The sequence below is a fragment of the Protopterus annectens genome, chromosome 3.part0, assembly GCF_019279795.1.
Source record: "Protopterus annectens isolate FY-2018-M chromosome 3.part0, PAN1.0, whole genome shotgun sequence".
In the NCBI taxonomy this organism is placed as follows: Eukaryota; Metazoa; Chordata; order Ceratodontiformes; family Protopteridae; genus Protopterus; species Protopterus annectens.
The window spans coordinates 1,448,148,316-1,448,168,806 of NC_056731.1; positions in this window are offsets into that span (position 1 = coordinate 1,448,148,316).

A 20,491-nucleotide genomic window follows, 5' to 3' on the forward strand; every position below is an offset into this window, starting at 1 on the left:
ACTCATGGCATTTCCCGATGTTCGGAATGCTGGTGAACCAGTCTGGAGCATGTGCACAGAATGCAGACTGTCTTACCAGCAGTCCGGATTAGGAAGACAGCACTGAGCAACAATATCCGAGAAGTCTATGCAGTTACAACTGCATAGACTGGAAGGGGATCAGACTGCAATGTCTGCAGGCTGGGTAGCACCCAGCTTGCTCTGCTCTCGTGGGAAGGACTTGCTCTCTCAGTGTGAGCTTTTGGATGTTACAGACATTAGGAGAAGGACTTGCTCTCATTTTATGGATGTTTGGAACTGCAGGAAGGACTATTTGGGCTTCACTGTCTCACAGACTTTAAGGTATGGAACTGTATTTGGGCTCAGAGGGTGCGCGCGCGCGCGCGTGTGTGTGTGTGTGTGTGTGTGTGTGTGTGTGTGTGTGTGTGTGTGTCAGGGCTGTCATTTAGTGTGGTTTCTTTGTAGAGTGAAAAATTTGTTAGGGGTTTATGGAGCTTGACTAACATCATCAGACCTAACATAGTAAGGTTGGAGGATGCTGATATTCCACTGATTTATATCAACCAAAAGAAAAAGTTAAGAGCAGGCACTGAAGTAATTCATTAGTGAATACTTGAAGCTGGGCCATGAAATTCAATAAATGTTGTCTGAGTGGATTGCTTGTTCTGTGACTTTAGCTTTTCTCATGTTAACTTGAAATGATTTCAAGGGGGAAAAAAATGCCCATTTTGCTAACATATCTATTTTCCTACCATACCTTCCCTACTGTAGTTGTAGTAGTTGTAAGGAAAAACAAGTATAGTAAGAAATGAGTATGACCACATGATCCTAAAAAATATTTCAAGAAATATTTTTCTGCATTCAGTTTCGTCAGTGTGTACGATTGTTTAAACTACAGAGAAGCCTGAACTTTAGAAAAAAAAGCTATGTTTTTGTGTGTGTGTGTGTGTGTGTGTGTGTGTGTGTGTGTGTGTGTGTGTGTGTGTGTGTGTGTGTGTGTGTGTGTGTGTTAACTTTTTATGCTCACTTAACATAGCTAGTGGGACATCTGTATCTCCTGCAGTCTGGGTCTCATACATAAGACTGAGTAATATATAATTGATTAGAAAGGTAAAACTGAGAGACATTTGTAAATATGATGATCAGTGTTAGAGCATATCTGCTTAAATGTCAGTAAGCAGTTTTATTTTATTCATTTCTTTTCTGGTTAAGTAGTTTAGACATAAGTGCTCCTTTTCAAGAGAATCCTGGGAGCACTGTCTAGTCAAGTGAGTTTCTCATAGCAGACAGTCGATGAAATGAAAAAGAACTTTAAATAAATTAATTACCCAGGCAGTTGTGATTGGGGCAGATGACATAGCTGTGATCACTATATGTTCACTTCTTATATTTTGACTCTGAGATTGTTGCATTGTAGAGGAAAAGACATACTTTGTTTTCCTAGAAACATGATTTACTGGTACAACTTCAAAGTTGGAATATCAATAGTAGAGTTGATGTGGGGTGTATCTCATGTCTTCCCCATATGGGAAGTGTACAATGCCTTATCACTGACTAGGCACAGAAAGCAAAGCATGTATTATACATATAGGTGCAGGTCAAAACAGAGAAGGCTTATGAGTGATCTGTTTTCATGCTGTGAATAATAGTGAATGCACATATGAGTGAATGTTTTCAACAGAGTTTTTCCTGGCAGCCTTTTTTATGAGATGGCTGTGTACCGGGGTAAGGGAATTTGCCCTTAGCCCCACTGTTGTGCAGTCTTGGAGTTATGCACAGTTAGCAGGAGGTGTGAAGTGCAGAGGGGGACTTGCCCCTTGCAAAATAAGTTGTAATGCTTTTGATTCGATCATTTCAGTTCAATCTAAAACCATCATTATTTCTTAGCTTGCTGTTGCGAATGTTCGATGTGTGAGACACTCATAGTTAACGGAGTAATAATGCACATTAAATGTATGCTTATGCAGAATAAAATTACACCCCCAATGCTATATGTTGCTGATTCTATTGATTTATTGAATCTGTCATCTTAATGTGCTTTGAGATTAAACAGTGTGGGTGCTTTAAGTTGTGGGTAGTATGTAAGTGTATTCTGCAGTGTTTTTTCATTACCGTGTTCCTGTTTTGAAAGCATTGTATCTACTTTTCTATCTTGGCTACAGGCATTACTTAAAAGTATATGGTGCTACTAGTACTCCACTCCCCCATCTAGTGATTCTGGATGTGTCCAGGCAAGGAAAGGAGCAGTTATGCAGTGGAAGTGTGCAGAGTATTCACCCATCCAAGGTAGACACAAGTACTACAGTGGCTTTTCATCTGTCCTTGATTTTGCAGATTGTTATGGTTTTCTGTCATATTTTTATACTGTTGATTTATGCTTCTTATTATTCAGAAAGTGCCTGTTGCTCTGTGTTTAAGTAGCAATGCTTTAATGACCATCAGGTAAGTTTGTCTGAAATTGTAAGATGTAAGTAAGCTTTAATAAGCATACTGTTAAATAATTACCAACACTGAAATCCTTTTTGTTGTTGCCATGCAGAGAATATTTACATAATGTATAAGCCTTAGGTATTGAAATGCATACAACAGCAATTGTAATAAAGGACAGGATTACAGTATTTTAAGAAGCTCATTGCATTTGTTGGAGAATTGCAGTCATCTTTGCAGGCTTTACCCATCAACTAAACAGAATGTCAATCTATCATGTGTGTTCCATAAACTGTGTAGTAATCCTTTAAGCAATTTATCTTGAGCTTGGTTCTTGTTTGCTGTTCACTTTTTACTTTGATCATGCTTTCCTCATGAAACAAGTAGATAGTTGTTGTCGGGCAGCAGGTCTTTTTTGGATAAGAAACATTTTTACAAGTGGGAGTATCACAGAGGTTTCTACTTTCAGCATGATACTTGGTACTTTAATAAAGCTAAATATAAATTATAAATAGAACTGCAGTGCAAGGAGAAGTGGTTTGAGTTGAGTGCTGCTTGTTTTTTTATGCTTGATTTTGACTGGCATTCCAGTAATGTATTTAAAAAGTAATTTATTTTGTTCATGCCTCACAACCTTTTTGTTTCCATCTAGATATTAAGTAAGCTGTCCTGTAGCCAATGCACTGAAATATTTTTTTTCTTCTACACTTCTTTTTGTCTTGATTGGACTCTCGCAATGATGGGTTGGCACCCAGGGCAGCGTTTTTAAAGTTTCAGTTATTGCGGTTTTGAGCATAGCTCCATCCCTTTCTAGTTGGCCACACCCCTTCCCATTGGCCCTACCCATTCAGGTGCCTCCTACAGCCCCCCTTTGGTCTGAAGTCACCAGCCGCCACTGGAAACAAAGTCATACAAATTAATAAACTGAGCATAGATTCTAAAATGTATTCATGACCACAACATATTGTAGATATATTTACCAAAATGTATGCAAAATAGCTTGGGTCCACAACAGGGGAGAAAGTTTGGTGATAGTAATATCCAGATAACCTCAAATATTGGAATGAAATTCACTCATGTTGAAAATGTACTACACAAACTGAACCCAAGCAAAGCAAAGGGACCTGAGAAATCTTCATTGTGAACTTAGTGCCATTACATCTGTTAGTCAATAGGTAATTTAAGTTTGGTGAGATTCTCTAACATTGGAAAATGTACTTGTTAAATCCATCTCTACAGGAAAGGGGAAAGGGCAAACCTAGAGACATATAAACCCATATAATGGAGAAATTTATTTTGGATAAATTATTGTCAGAGCTGGAAAGCTTGGGACATGGAACCATATATGTGCATGCGTATATTAAAATATATATATATATATGTATATATATATATATATATATATATATATATATATATATATATATATATATATATATAAAACTACATGTAACAATATGTTGAAGAATAATATAATGACAGCTCTACGTGAAAAAGTATGATATAGTCCAATTTATATAGACTTAACATCAGCCTTTGCTAGGGTCATACAAAAAAGCCCTGATCAATAAATTGCAAAAAAATAAAGTCTTGATAAGATGGATAGCTGCATGGCTTAGGAACAGGAGATGGCAAGCATCAAACAACACTTCCGGTGCTATGCCCTAGCTTATACTTGCTTAGACTGTATTTTTGGATCTATCCGTTTAGTCTGAATGTTCTAAGGTCTGTATACTGATGACTTGAAAGTGGGAAAATTTACCAGATAGGGCTCATCTACAAAGCAACTTGACTAAATTAACCATTTGGACACAGGATAAGAATATGCTGATAAAAAGGATCAAAAATGCATATGAGATTTGGTAGACATAGGTTAAAAGGAGAATATTCAGTACAGCAAATAGTAATTGGAACTTTTGATTTAATTAAGGACCTGGGTATGTATGTAAAACCAGCTCTGAGATTTTCTTATTGCATCAACCAACTGGTTAATGATATTTATAAAACTGTAAGCTATGTGAAAAGGTATAGTCCAAGAAATCAGAAATAACGAAATAATCATTTATAAGTTACATTAGACCCAATTTGAAGTATGGAATAACAATATAAAATTATATAAGAAAACTGGCATGAGAGACTTGGAAAGTGAACATTGAAAATACAACCATTAGTTCCAGGGATGTGAAAGTTTAACTTACTGTGAAAGATTAAATATTTGAATCTGTACGATGTATCCTATAGCTATTTAGAGTAGAACTTATTCAGGAAGTTAGGGCATTGAGAGACAACTACCTCTGGGAATGCTTGGGGTTATCAAGGGGTGGAAAATAATCATCATCTAGCTTGCATAAGAGATTATATAGGAATGAGAGATTCATTAATTGGTTCTCTAAAAGAGATGTTGATACCACTTTTTAAAGCAAAGCATTAGTTTATAAATTTTAAAGAACAACTTGAACACTTATTATGGAGGTGACTGTTCTGTTATATTAGTAGGTTAAAAGGGCATTATTGTTCATGCCTGAAATATTTGAATGTATGTGTGCATATATGCATATTAGAACAAGACACTAGAATTTTCCATCAGTAGCAAGCACAAACAAGGAGCTACTATAGTTCTCTTTTCTGCCACCAGAAAAAAAAAACAGCAATTTAAGTTCAACGCAAACTTAATAAAATAAGTTATTAACAGTGCAGGTTAAATTAGTATCCCAGTTTTGAACAAAATTAAGGAAAAGTCACTTAGGTAGGGGGCCTTTTCATTAGTATCAAATCAGATCTAACCTAAGCTGATCACAAACTGGAGCCTTGTTTACAGGAGTGGCCTTAGGTCAACTGCTGCCTTAGGCAAAAGGGCTCCATGGCTCCCCCCTCACACCACCTGGTGCCCCCTTCCTGGTCTACCTACACCAAATAAATACTGGAAAAGTGCCCCTGCTAGAGCAGCGCCCTAGGCAGCTGCCTAGTTGGCCTATGCCTAAGGCCGGCTATGCTTGTTTATAATAAAGGAAACCAGCAAGAAAAGCCTTATTTACTTCAATGGAAAACAGCAACAGAAAGATCAGCAGAGCATACCAACCAATAGCAACACACCAGAGTTTCCTCTAATTAGCAATTAAGTCTCAAAGTGTGTAGTTTTCTCTTCTGTCACCAGAAACAAAAGAGTTATTTTAATTCAAGGCAAGGTCACTAAAATCAGACAGTGCAGACTGCAATAGTGAACTCAGTATTAAGCACAATCAAACTAAGCCACCTAGCCAGGTGGTCCTGCCTTCAGTAGAAGAGGCAGATCCAGTTTGATCTGGTCACACTCTGAAGCCTTGTTTATAACAGTTGAAATCAACAGCAAGCCTTATTTGTAGCAAAGCAAAGAGTGATAAAAACTCAGTAAAGCACACAAACAAATAACAATACACTATAATTTCATCTCAGTAGCTAGAACAAACTTAGAAACAGTCTGCCTTTCTCTGCTGCCACTAGAAAAAAAGTAGCTTTGGCGCCAGTAGATTCAAAGCAAGTTCTAAAAAACCAGTTGCAAATACTGCAGGCGAAATTAGTACAGCCAATATTTATTCAAAATCAAGAAAAAGTGTCACTTAAGCAGGTGATCTGGACTTTAGTAGCAAAGTCAGGTCTAGTCTGAGCTGTTCACAATCTGGAGTCTTGATTGTAACAATAAAAAAACATAAAGAAAAACCCTTATCATAACAATGGAAAACAGCAAGAAAAGGCTCAGTAGAGCACACCAACCAGTTAGCAAGATACTTGGCCTTTATCTTAATAGTAAGCACAGATAGTTAAAATTCAAAACAAGGTCACTAAATTAGCTACAAACAGTGCAATTTGTATCACCTCATCATTAAATACAAATCAAGCAAAATTACTTAGGCAGGAGGTTTTGTCTTCCACAGTACACTCAGATCCAATCTGAGCAGGTCACAATCTGCAGCTTTGCTTATAGCAATGCAAAATATCAAAAAAGGTATTATTATACCAATAGAAAACAGCAGGGAAAAGCTAAGTAGAGCACAACACTCAACAGGAGCAGACTAGAATTCCCCCACAAAATGGGAAGCATAAGCCTATGACTAGTCACATTTTCTCTTCTGCCACCAGAAAAAGAAATGTAACCTCAAAGCAATGTCATTAAAATCAGCTGCAAACAGTGCCAACAGCATTAGTATACTCAATGTTGTAGTTGTTGTTATTAAACAAAATACAACAAGAAACACTTACTCAGGTGTTCTTGGCTTCAGCAGCAGATTCAGACCCTACTTTTGCTGGTCACAAACTAGAACCCTGTTACAACAATGGAAAACAGCAAGCACAAAACTGGCAATATTCTGGTTTCCAGTTGTTCCAGAAGAATACAAGCAGTAATTTAAATTCAAAGTCAGGTCACCAAAATCAGCTGCAAACAGTGCAGACTGTATTAGTATACTTAACATTAAGCAAAATCAAGCAAAATACACTTATTTAGGTGGTTTTGACTTCAGTGGCAGATTCTGATTCAGTCTGAACTGAGGACAATCTGTAGTCTTGTTCATAACAAGGGAAAACAGCAAAACTGTTATTTATAACAATGGAAAACAACAAGAAAAATATATGACATCATCCAATAGCAACACATACAAATTTTACTTCAAATACCAAGCGCAAGCCTGTTTTTCTCTTTTTCCACCCAAAAGAACATATGAATTATTTATTTGAAAATCATGGTCACTAAATCTATTTTGAAAGAGTGCAGGCCATATTAGTATAATTGGTATTGATTGAAATCAACAAAAGCCCACTTAGGCAGGTGGCCCTGACTTCAGTGGCACAGTCTTATATAGTTTGAGCTGTTCATTATCTGAAACTTTATTTATTATAATGGAAAACAACAAGAAAAGCCATCTTTATAACACTGGAAGGGATCAAGAGATAGCTTACTAAAGTAGACAAACAACAGCACACCAGAGTTTTGACTCAACAACACAACCACAAAGAGTAATCTGACAGACTCTTCTGCCACTAAAAAAAAGTAACTTAAATCAAAGTAAGATCACAAAGATCAGCAAGAATTCATTCAAGTCATATTATTATACTGAATATTAAGAAAAATCATGAAAAAGTCACTTAACCAGGTGGTTCAATAACAAAGATATTAAGAAAATTGAAGCAAAAGTCACATAGCCAAGTGGGTCAGTAACAAAGTCAAATCGGGTGTGAGCTGGTCACAGTCTAGTGCCTTGTATATAACAATAGAAAGAAAAAACAACCTTATAATGATGGAAAACAGTAAGAAAAAGATGAAACAAGCATGGCAACCAATAGCATCACACTAGAATTTCACCTTAGTATCTAGCACAAGCCGCGGTGGTCCAGCGGTAGCGTTGCTGCCTCATAGCAAGAGGCTCTTCTGTTTGATTCTTGGCTGGAGTGCCTTCTGTGTGGAGTCTGCATGTCCTCCCCATGGTCGAGTGGCGTTCGAAAGACATGCATGAATGGGCGTGCTTTCGCTGAAGGTTGGGTATTGGGCAGGCAACTCAGCACCATAAAAATCTGCTGCCAATCATTAGTGGACCAGAGTTTTGCTGTGGCGACCCCTAACCAAGAAATGCCGGAAAGACAAAAAAAAAATCTAGCACAAGCCTAGACCTAGACTTGTTTTATCTTCTGCTGCCACAAAAAAAAAAACAGTAATTTAAATATTTAAATTCAAAGCAAAGTCACTGAAATTAAATAAAATGGTGTAGGCCATATTAGTATAATCTATATTAAGTAAAGTCAAGCAAGCTTCAGTTAGCCTGATTGGCTTAGCTTCAACAGTAGCAGAGTCAGATCCCTTTTGAGCTTTTTAGAATCTCAAGCACTGTTTATAACACTGGAAAAAGTAAGAAAAAAATATTGATATCAGTGAAAAACAGCAAAAAAAATAAATAAATAAAAATCAATAAGCAACACCAACCCACAAAAATACACTCAAATTTTACGTCTGTAGCAAGCACAAACAGGACTTCTATTACTTTCTCTTCTGCTGCTAGAAAAAAAAAGTAAATTAATTCAATACAAATTCAGTAAAATCAACTAGAAATAAAATAGGCTATATTAATATAGTAAAAGTTAAGAAAAACAAACAAAAGTCACTATACCAGGTGGTCTAAGCATCAGAAGCAGTTATTTATAAAAATAAACAGTGAGAGAATTGTAAAAAGAACATACCAACTAATACCAATATGCTATTTTGCTTCAATAGCAATCACAAGCCTTGTTTTCTCTTCTATCAGCAGAAAATAACATTACTTTAAATTAAACGTAAAGTCACTAAAATCAATTCATAACAGTGCAGGCTGTATTTTATTTTGTTAACTCTTTTGTTAACCAAGTAAGCTCACAAGACAAGTGGTATGACCATGGACACTCTCTAGATAAGCTAGAAAGAATCAAACCATGTACCCTATTTACAGGAAGCAGCACAGAGATTTAGCTCCCTTCCTTAACTGCCAGACAAGGCTTTGCATACTCAGTGTAAGGCAAAGTCAAGCAAAAGTCACAAATCCAGGTGATATTGGCTTCAGCTGCAGAGTCAGATCCAGTTTGAGATGGTCGGAATCATAAGTCTTGCTTATAACAATGGAAAACAACATGAAAATGCTCAATAAAAAAGAGGCAACAGAAATATCGTCAAAAAAAAAAGAGTATTTTAAATTCAAAGCAAGGTCATCCAAATCAGCTAGAAGCTTTGTAGACTATATTACTGTACTCCATAATAAGCAAAATCAGCTAGGCCATTTAGCCACGAGGTCTTAGCTTAAGTAGCAGAGCCAAATGTGGGTTGAGCTAGTAATACATCAAGGCTTGTTTATAACAGTGGAAAAGAGTAAAAACATGCCTTATTTATAACAATGGGAAACTGCAAATAGAAGCTCAATTGGGCAAACCCACCAACAGCAAAACACCACAATTTTCCCTCAACAATCCTACAAGTAGTCTTTTTTTTTTCTGTTACAAGAAAATACAGTAATTTAAATTGAAAGCAAGGTCGCTAATGCCAGTTGCAAATAGTGCAGGATGTATCAGTATGCTTGATATTAAACAAAGCAAAGGAAAAGTCACTTTGCCAGGTGATTTTAGCTGGTGACGGTCTTGAGCTTTGTTTATAACAATTAAAAGGGACAAGAAAAAGCTTTATTAGAATAGTGGAAAACAGCATAGAAAGTTCAGAAGAGCACACTAAACAATAGCAGCATACTAGAATTTCACTTAAAATAGCAAGCACCAGCCTTGAACTATTCTAATTTTCTTCTGCTTCCATAAAAGGCAGTAACTTGTAAAATCATTTGGAACAGTGCATAGTGCAGGCTGTGTTGTTTACAAATATCAAGAAAAATCAAGCAAAAGTCATTTACCCACGTGGTTTTATCATCAGTTACCAGAATCTGGTCCAGTTCAAGATTGCTTACAAGAAAATAAATTTTCAGTAGAGCATACCAAACAATAGCAACACACTAAAATTTCCCTTTAATAACAAGTACAAACCTAGAACTATACTATTCTATTGTCTCTTCTGCCACCAGAAGAACCATTCATTTAAGTTCAAATCAAGGTTACTAACAATCTGATAGATAAAGTGTAAGCATTATTATAATCCTCAGTCTTTTTCTTTTGGCTTTTCCTGGTTAGGGGTTGACACAGTAGATTGCCTGTCTGTTCATGATTGGCAGTGGAGTTTTATGGTGTTGAGTTGCCAGCCTGGCACCTAACTTTCCACAGAAGGCATGCACTCATGCCTAGGGCCAGTTTAGAGTGTCTAATCCACCTACAGCCTGTCTTTGGGATGTGGGGGGAAACCAGAGCACCCAGTAGAAACCCATTTGACTACAGGGAGGACATTCAGACTCTGCATAGAAGGTACCCCAGCTGAGGATTGAACCAGAGAACCTCTTGCTGTGACGCAGCAATGCTAACCACTGCACCACTGTGGCTGGCCCCATTATTGTTATCCTCAGTATCAAGCAAAATTAAGCAAAGTCACTTAGCAGGTGATCTTGGATTCTATAGCAGCCAGATCTGGTTTGAGCTGGTTACAATCTGGAGCCTTGTTAATAACAATATGAAAGATGTCAGAAAACAAAGTATGAGACTATGTTAGACGAGAGGGAGAAAACCAGAAACTCCTGCATATATGTTATTTAATCATTATAAAAATAGAATCTGGACTCAAAGATAAAAATGCATCTTTGGTCACCTCACTGGGGGAATGAAAGCAAAGACAAGTGGACTTTGAGGAATGGGCATACCAGAGAAATATCTGAGTCACTGAATTGCCTGAAAAGGAAGAAAGACAAGACTGAAAGGCAATGGTACAGGAAAAACTGAAAGTTTGGGTTGGTTTACATGTTCTGCAAATTAAAACTGAGAGAGCACATAGGACTTTTGTGACACATGGATGGGATGTAATGAGAGCACATAGGAGTTTTATAACATGCTAATGGGTTGTAATGAGAGTACACAGAACTTTTGTGACATGGACGGGATATGATAAGAGTGCAGAGGGCTTTTGAAACATGGATAATATGTGATGAAAATGCATAGTGCTTTTGTGACATGTGGCTGGGTTGTGATGAGAGTGCATAGTACTTTTGTGACATGGATGGGATGTGATAAAACAGTCAATTCATATTCTAGTACAAATCAAAGGCTATCAAGTAAAGGATCTAATTTTCTCCATGCCACATTGTCTGAGGAAGATGTAGAAACTGGTGACCAGTAAGTGCACTTTGAGAATGACTATAATTCCTTCAATCAATGACAAAGAACTCAATTTGTGGTAGCTATTAAAACTGTAACTATGAAAATTGCTTTTTGGAAGTCTTGTATGACAGTTCTTGTTTCAATTATACTTTTGGTCAATTTAAGACTTTTATAAATTTGCAAGACACAGAGTATGCTATTTGTGAATATGACCTTAAAGGACTGAAGATGTCAGGCTCTATTATGGAAGTGAAAGCAATGAAGCTGAAGTATCTGACAAATATAAAACAACTAATCTCTCTGCTCTGTGCAAAATAAAAAAAACATGTTTAGAAGGTCTGCACAGAAAGTTGACTTGGGAACTTTCAGAGTATGTACAGTGCAAATGCAAAATGTTGCATAATTATAGTAAAACAATGTGGGTAAAGTGAAATGAGCAACACGTGATGGCTTAGAACTGATTATTAATAAACCACGTGTTGTACATTCATGATTGTTCTTTTCCAGTAAACTTAAAAAAATGAGGCTAGATGTACCTGTCACTTGTGTGGGGTGGGTTGGGAGATCCTCTCCTCATTAACAATGGATAAGCAACAAAACTTATGAAAAGCTAGAAATCTGATCATTGTGAGTGAATCAAGATCGCTTGGGTTAACTTAAATGACTAACCCCCGGATTCACAAATCCTCAGTGTAAGACTAAATAAGTCTTACTCGGAGGCTGCAGTTGAACGGTATGATGTCAGCATGCCATGAATATTCATGAGGGCACACTGACTCTACCCCAAGTCTAACACTGACCGTGCAGGAAAGCAGGGGGTGTGTCTAACTGCCGAGCAGTCTAAAGGTCCACGCCCCTGCAAGTGTGTGAAATGCAAAATGTCAACACACAAGAGTGAGTCTGCTCAAATGTCCATGTACCCAACACCACACTCCCTGACAGTGTAAACCCCCAGCACAGTTATAAAAAGTAAAAATTATTTATTTTTTTCTAATTCCCAATATAGCTACCCGTATTTGCACATGTGTGCGCGGGTGTGCCCATTGCTTAGCTGCAGTTAGCAATCTTGACATGGAAGAGCATAATAAGGAATGTTTATGCAAATTGCGCCAAATAGTAATAGCGTAGTGGTAGAGCGTTCACACAAAGAGGAGGCATTCACAGTTCGAGTCCCACCACTCTCCTTCCTATTTTATGTTCAAAATGAGTATATGAAATAATTAATGACGTATATGATTAAACTTTTACTAAAAATGGCCATTGAAATGGCCTATGTATCAGTGAACAAAATGTATATTTATAAAGGAACTTGACATATAATTGTCTGCAGTTAAGCAACGCTTTACCCAGTGCAATATAATTGGCCACAGTTAAGCAATGCTTTGCCCAGCGCAATATAGTTGCCCATAGTTAAGCAGCACTTTACCCAGCACAATGTAGTTGCCCATAGCTAAATAGCGCTTTACCCAGCACAATCGGTTTGCACGGAGGTGCGTGCCGCGCCAACCAGCGCACCATCGGGCAACATGGAGCAACGTAGAGCAAAGTTGCTTAAACACAGCCACACCCCCTAACCTGTCTGGACGTTAGTAAAAGCAATGACAAGGTTCGAACCCGGGATACTGTGCACCATAATCAAAGCACTGAACCACTAAGCCATGACAGCTGAGGATACACATCCACTGTTAACATATATATACTTATAAATGGTAGATTAACCATTGCTAAGCAGGTCTGCAGTCAGCCGAGAATTTTCAAAAATGGCCAATCACAAAAAAGTGCAGGAAATGCGGCATATGAGCTCCATAGGCAGGAATTCTCGCCATAACTGATTGTAGCACCCATCTGCAGTTAGAATGTCTGGTGCTGGAGGGGTACTCGCTTTAGAGCGCAATGCTGGGGCATCGAGGAGTCAAAATACATGGTTTGGCTCCTAGTCCATCATGAGTCCCAACTCCTGCAGGGCCAGTTCCAAGGGACAGAGTATAAGGCAGAGGCTTGGAACCGGTTGGCTCATGAACTCACCAGTGCCACAGGCGTCCCTCAGACTGGTGAGCAGGTCCGTCACCACCATGCAGACTTGAAGAGACGGAAACAGCACCTACTGAACCAATGGATCCAGGAGGCCCGTCATATGCAAGATGCCACACTACTAAGTAGGTAGCCATGGAATGCAGTATGTAAGACATGCTAATATAGTCTAAATAATGGATAGGTATGTCTCAATATCCCTTCATTTACTTCACAGTTGCAGGTGTCCGTGCTGCAAATCAGCAAGCCTATGCAGATAGGCTGCTAAGGCTGCGCCACCAGGCAGGTTAGTAATTATTCTGCATGTATTGTTATATAATATATGTGAGAGAGCATGAGAAAAGTGTTGTAGCCCAATAATAGAGCTATAAAATGCCCTGAATAAATTCTCTGCATGTACTGTTATATAACATAAGTCAGAGAGCCAGAAATAGAGTGTAGTAAACCATTAATAAAGGTAAAATAAGTCTGGAATACTATCTCTGAATGTACTGTCATATAAAATAAATGAGCGAGCCTGAAAAAGAGTGTTGTAACCTATCAATAAAGGTATAATATGTCCTGAATAGGTCTTCTGTATGCACTGTAATATCAAATAAAGGAGAGAGCCTGTAAAAAAGAGTGTTCAATGTAATTAATAAAGGTATAATACTTGGAGTGTGTCTGTGTCACTTACTTTGAAATGTTGTTGTATCCTTGCATTAAATAAATAGTACCGTTGTATTAAGTGCTGTCAACCCACAGTTGTGCAGTCCCATATAAAGTGGATGAAGGAAGTGCCAGTAGCTGTGAAGCATATAACAGTCCTCAACAGTTGTTAAATGGCTGTCATGCATAGGTAAATCTGGCACATGAGTAGCTTGTCAAGGTGTTCCCCAGACATGTGAGTGTGCTACATGAAATGTAGGGTTCTGTAGAAAATTAAGTGAAAATGTCACGTGAACACATCCAGATATGTATATACATAAATATAAGAATAAAATACAGCTATGTAGCTATAACATCTGCATCTTGGACAGTTACTATGTCAGTTATAGGTCAGGCATATAATGAACTAGTCAAACCCATTACACAATCTAATGCATGTTGCCTAGTGTAATAATACATGTAGGGATATACACCTGCAGTCAATAGGAATGTAGTGTAGAGTAAAAGTACTAATAAGATGTTAATGGAGGTTTCTTTTTACACCCTACTCCATGTGCATAAACAATGCAATTCCACACCTCAATGGGTATGTCTAATCTCAAAACATTTGTTGGGACATATGTCCTATTGTTCTATAAAAATCTGCATTTACTTTGATGCATGTCCCCTGTTAAAACACCACGATCTTGGTGGACTGTTGCCACCAGTCATCCATGCATGCTGTTGGAATGTGCACTGTTGTTCAATATATGCATGTGTTATGCTTGCTGTTCAACAGTTGTAACCCTGGTGTGTTGGGTTAATGGGAATACTACTGCATGCTGTTACAACTAACTTGGAATGCTGTTGTCTATGTTGTAATTAAACACACCTAATCACAGAACGTATGGGAAGGCCGGTCCCAGCGGACCCACCTGTCCCTCCTCAGCTGGCGATTGCACCTAGCACCAGCAGGTCTGGTGCCCAGCCTGGGCTACCCCCCTCCGTTGGTCCTGTGCCACCTTTGGGTGGAAGCACTGCATGGGATGGGGCTCGTCCCCCCTGCTAGCGTGGGCGGATAAGGGCCACCTGTCACCCTCCGAAGGGTCCGGGTTGTGGTGTGTAGAGAGATCCAGCGTTTTGTCACTGATCCCCTATGCCAGCTTGAGGCAAGAGTGGCATAACTCATGGGTGAGCCTGCCCCTCTTACGCAGCCCCCAGCACAGTGACCCTTGGGTCTGTGAAGGTTCAGTGGTGACTGCCCATGGGTGGGGATCTCAGTCCCACTGTTACCATCTGTGGGCTCATGGGCTTGCGATTTCCAAACATCCATCCCCATCAGTTGTGTTCACCCACCCCATGTGTCATACTCCGCCCCTGTATGCGTCTTGTTTGTATTGTCTGTTTACCTCCCCAACCTACCTCCCCAAATATACCTACTTCCTCTACCTCACTTTCCACTCTCACCTGAAAAAAAAAGGGCAATCTGTACCCACAAAAAAAAAATATGCCCCATACATAGCTGCCCAATTCACATACATGTCCATTGGACATGTAAACTGATAATTATAATTGGCATGACAACATACTTTTTTGTCCTCACCCCTCTCCCAGGGGTAGAAGGTTTCAAATTTCACTCCAAATTTATTGCATATGCACAGCTGTTGCTGGTAAAGAAATGGGCAGTTATGGACCTTCCCTACACCCGTCCTGCACATCCGGAGCTTGTTTTCCTACTGTCTTTCCCTCTTTGTGCCTCCTTTTTCACCACTTTCCTATCTCCCCATTTTCTTTTCTTTCAAAGAAATTAGCGTAGGGGTTAGCGGGAGTAAGCATTTTTAAGCAGTAGTAAGTGGGTTTAAGTGAGTGTGCGCATGTGCGCACTTAGCTAAGCATAGCCAAACCCGCGCAAACCCACTTACAACTGCTAAAAAGTGCCTTAGTCACTCTATTTCAGGGCCCTTGTTCTGCTCAGCAGCAAAACAGAACACCTCTGTCATTTTCAAACCCCAGACCTTGGCCACACAAGACTGCAAGAAGTACCACTAAGCCACAACAGAGATACAATAACTTGGTGCTGAAATAAATATATCATGCATTACAATGAGTGAATGTAAAGGAAAAATAGAAAGGCCATAACACAAAGCTTGCTCTGTGGATCTTTACCAGCAATTGTTGTGGAATTGCATTACATGAGTGTGATGTGAGAAGCAGCCATTCAAGCAGCAAATAATGTTACAGAGGGACTTTACAACCCCCACACAGTATCACAGAAGGACAAACACTGGCATATCTGATTAGGGCAGAGGCTATAACTCCTAACAGTGACTACTTTTCAGGGATGTCCCTGATTGTGAAACATATTTTAGCTGTGTCCCTCTGAATCCCTCTGAAAAGTACTGACGTCAGTCAGAAAGGTGGGGTATTACACAATAAATACTGACAATAATAACAGTAACTTCATAAAAGGAGTACTAATCCATATGCACTGCTTCACTGAAGTCTACACTTACTGTCCCTATTATGTGTAAGGTGTACCTCACTTTTAACTACCTATCCCTGACTCCATGCAAAGATGTATCTGAGTGTTCCATAGGCCTGGCAGATGCACAAACACACAGGCATATAAGCTATTCTGCTGTTACACACTCTGCAAATAGCTTTGGTAGGACCTCCACAAGCATACCCTTATGTAGGAGTACAACACAGAAATACCAAAGGATGTAGCCATGTACTGGTATCAACTGACTGTACCAATGCCATTGTACCAGTCCTGAAAACACCTGTGAGTTGCACAGACAAAGAATAACAGTTTAACTTCTGGCTACCATCTGGATAGGTTCACAGTTGGGAACTATGCAGACAGACCACCTGCCTTGATAAACTAACAGGTACACACCAATCCTTTAAGTCCAGCAAGATAATATTCACACAATAATACATAATGCTCTCTGTATGTAAGCATCCCCCCCACAATTAAAAGATACTTGTGTGTTTAGGGTCTACCAAGGGTGTAGGTAGGCATACTCAGTACTGGAATTGTCCAGTTGTCCTGCGAACCCTGTGCTAATGTCAACAATAAAAAACAAAAACCCTGCAGAAGTGAGTACATTAATATTCACATTATAACAGTTCACAAACAGTTCATGCAGCCTAAAGAATACTTCTCAATAACTACATTTGTATGGCAGTTAATTATATGAGTAGAAAAGAAACTACATAGTCACATAAATGTTGTGTAAGCATTTGTAGGGGTGAGTAAAACTCTACACTGATAGCTCTGTACTGAAAGTGGCAACAGTCAGGTCTGGGTACAACATGTACATCACTGTCTACACCTCTAGCTTCATTTATAAGACGTATACCAACCTTCTGACTTACACAACAGTGTCCACAGCAAACAAGCATGGGCCCCACTCTGGAAATCTGAAAGGGTTATGCCTACATACCTTAGCAATTTATAGCATTGGGTTGCTATGACAGTGAGTACTGCAATTACCACACAGCAGGCTGTATGCATTTACCAAATGCTGGGCACCAATTGGTGCAGAGGGCATCACATGCACGTGCGCAGATACCTATAAAAGCAGATTGTACTTGCTATCCCCACATGCAATCATTACATTGCACATGTCAGCAACTGTAGAACTCCTGGAGAGTAGTGACAAACTGTAGTACTTAATAAATAAATATATAATTAAGTAACACACATATATATACTTAATTAAAAACTAAAGTTATTAATTAAGAAAAAAAATAATCAATAACCAAAAATTAAACTTAAGTAAAAATCTTTACTTAATAAAAAAAATTGTCAAAGCATACACAGACGGACCTGAAAGGGACAAACAGGTATGTAACAGTTTGTAGTTACCGGCAAGTAGTAGATGTTTATGAATAGTACAGTACATACTCTGAAACATGCATATGTGGCAGCAGTAGGTATGTATGCACTGATGCCATGCATAACTACTGCCATGGAGAAATTAGTGTGTAGCTGTGTGCAGTGGGACATAACTGTGACATATGTAGCTCAGCATTACATGTCAAACATCTGAACATGTTATCTATGGTCTGTACAGCACTGTGTTCAGTTTGGGGGAGTAGTGCAAACACCTATATAAACTTGGATGTGACAGAGTAAGACATGCATGATAGTCACATAATGTGTAGCTTAGCATTGGCAACTGCTGTACCAGGCTAGTATAGTAATGTAGCATTTGCAGCTATATATACTCCCTGTACTATTACTGTATGCACACATGTGACAACTGTCCATGTTGTAGCAAGGCCCAACAGGTCATCCGTGAAGTGTATTGACTTACAACAGTGTGGAATGTGTGTGTATGGCACACACATATGGCAAGATATATATGTGTCTGATATATTAGCATCTGAACATGTGCATAGAGCAAGGGACATACTGCAACTGTTTGTGAAGGGTGGACATTTATATGTTGGTGCAGGTTGTTATGTGCATATTTATATGTAGGTTGTAGTATGTGTCAAACAAGACAACATACAGTGCTGGCATATGACATGTGGTGTTTAAACGCCGTGGGTATGATTTGTTAGGTTTGTAGTCTTCCAGATAGGGGGTCCTGCTAAATATACATGGGCTGAGAATACCTTCCATGCATTCTGCACAAGATTGTGCAATATCATTACATAACTGTATCCCTCTCAACCTTTGCATAATTGATATTCCCACCATGAAAGGTGGACTGTATATGTGCCGATATGTATATCTGTATGTACACCAATGGATGTTCATGTGTACGCTTAAGCTCAGTGTTGTACACATATTGCCATCCCTGTTGTTAAAATCCCTGTACCCATGACCTACCACATAGGTGGTAGTCTACTCAACACCAAAAGTGTGATAAGAGACTACGGGACACAGGTGGACAGTAGTGTCCCTTTTGATAATCACAGTGCCACACTAGTCATGTAAAGTGAGTACGGTCCACATGTCATCAGAAAAGGTGTGTCATCCATGGAAATAGAGGTCAGTGTTCTATTCTACTCATCAGTCATAACACCCATCATAGAGTACAATAGCCCTGTTGGTATGTACCTCAGAAGACATCCACAGCAACTGTAGACGCCAGACACATACCTCACAAAGAGTATTACCAGACTCAAACAGATGCCCTATGCAGACTGTCTTACAAAACCACAGCTACACTGTGTCGCATACCGCCTACTCAGAGGCTACCTCTGCCTAACATACAAAGCTATGCCAAACCCACAGGTGTTGGACATGCTCCATGTAAACAAATGAAACTCCATACAAGCTACACACTGTACTGATCTAAACCTTGTAACGTCAAAAAGCAGAACATGCTTGAGTGGTACATTATCATCTCAGACACATACCATACTCTGGAACTAACTACCTATCAATAGCAAATGAAGGTCCTCATTAGCAGTTGCCATGAATAATCATGATGATTGGATGTGAGATAGGAAACACAACCCGGGAATCACCTCTGTGGCTCTGCATGACAGGGGCACATGAACTTACATTACATGGGTGTTGAAGGGCAGGGTACCATATGACTAGGCTTCCATAGGCCCTACGGATAATAGCCTATTAGCTACCTAGGACCCGATACACACACGCATGTACCTGTTGCATCACTTGCTATGTGAGGTTGACTGGGTGTGATGGAGCATGTGTGGGCGAATGTGTCATAGATGTGTATATGTGTGATAGCCTAGTGGAAAACTGTGTATATCATGGTATGTAGTATTGTAGCTCTAATCCCAGCAAAAGATACGTATGCTATTGCTAGGCAGGAAAAGCAGTATGGCATATGGTGTGAATTAGTCCCATGGTGTTGACTGGAGTGTGCCATTGTAGGCTAAAGCAGTACATGTATGCTTATTGATTGTTAACACTAGTGAATACAAATCCCGTATGAACTGTAGCACTACCTGAAGCTGTAGGCCTAAACACCACAGTATGGTTTATATCCACATTGCTTGGAAACACTGTTTTGTTTGTTACCTGTAGTCCTCACACATTACATACCTCAGACATGTGGTTTTGTAGGTGCTGACACACAGTACTGTATGGTACACAGGTAAAACTAATCTGGGTTGCCATACCTTTGTGTCATGTAGGTATGTCTGATGTGTGTGTGGGTATGCCTGTAACATGGCCTCGGTGGTATGTGTGTCACAGGATATAAGTGCATATCTAGCAGCATGTATAGTGTAGTACAGCAGTATGCCACCTATAGTGATGAATGTGCACATATGTTACTGAGGGGGTTGCTATCAACAAGTAGAGTGGTGTACTGGTAGTACTGTAACTGTACTTTACAATAATTTCAATGGATGACAAATGTCTGTATGCATTAGCTTCATATACACCTCCTGTGGCTAGGTGGTGCATTGTGTCACATACAGTGTGTCATGTACTGTTGTATAGTCTTACATACTGGTTTCACTTTGTCACTGTGCAGAACATGGTTTGGTATATAGTATGTGCTAGGCACTGTCAGGCAGTTGTGGGCTGAGCAGTCATATGTGGTATTAAAAGTGTGTATCTACTAACAGCCAATAGGTTGCTATATATGGCATTTCATTCATGTCTGTACTTTAGAATGTTAAGTGAGCCACATGACTTGCTCACAATTACTGTTTTATCATCTTCCAGGGA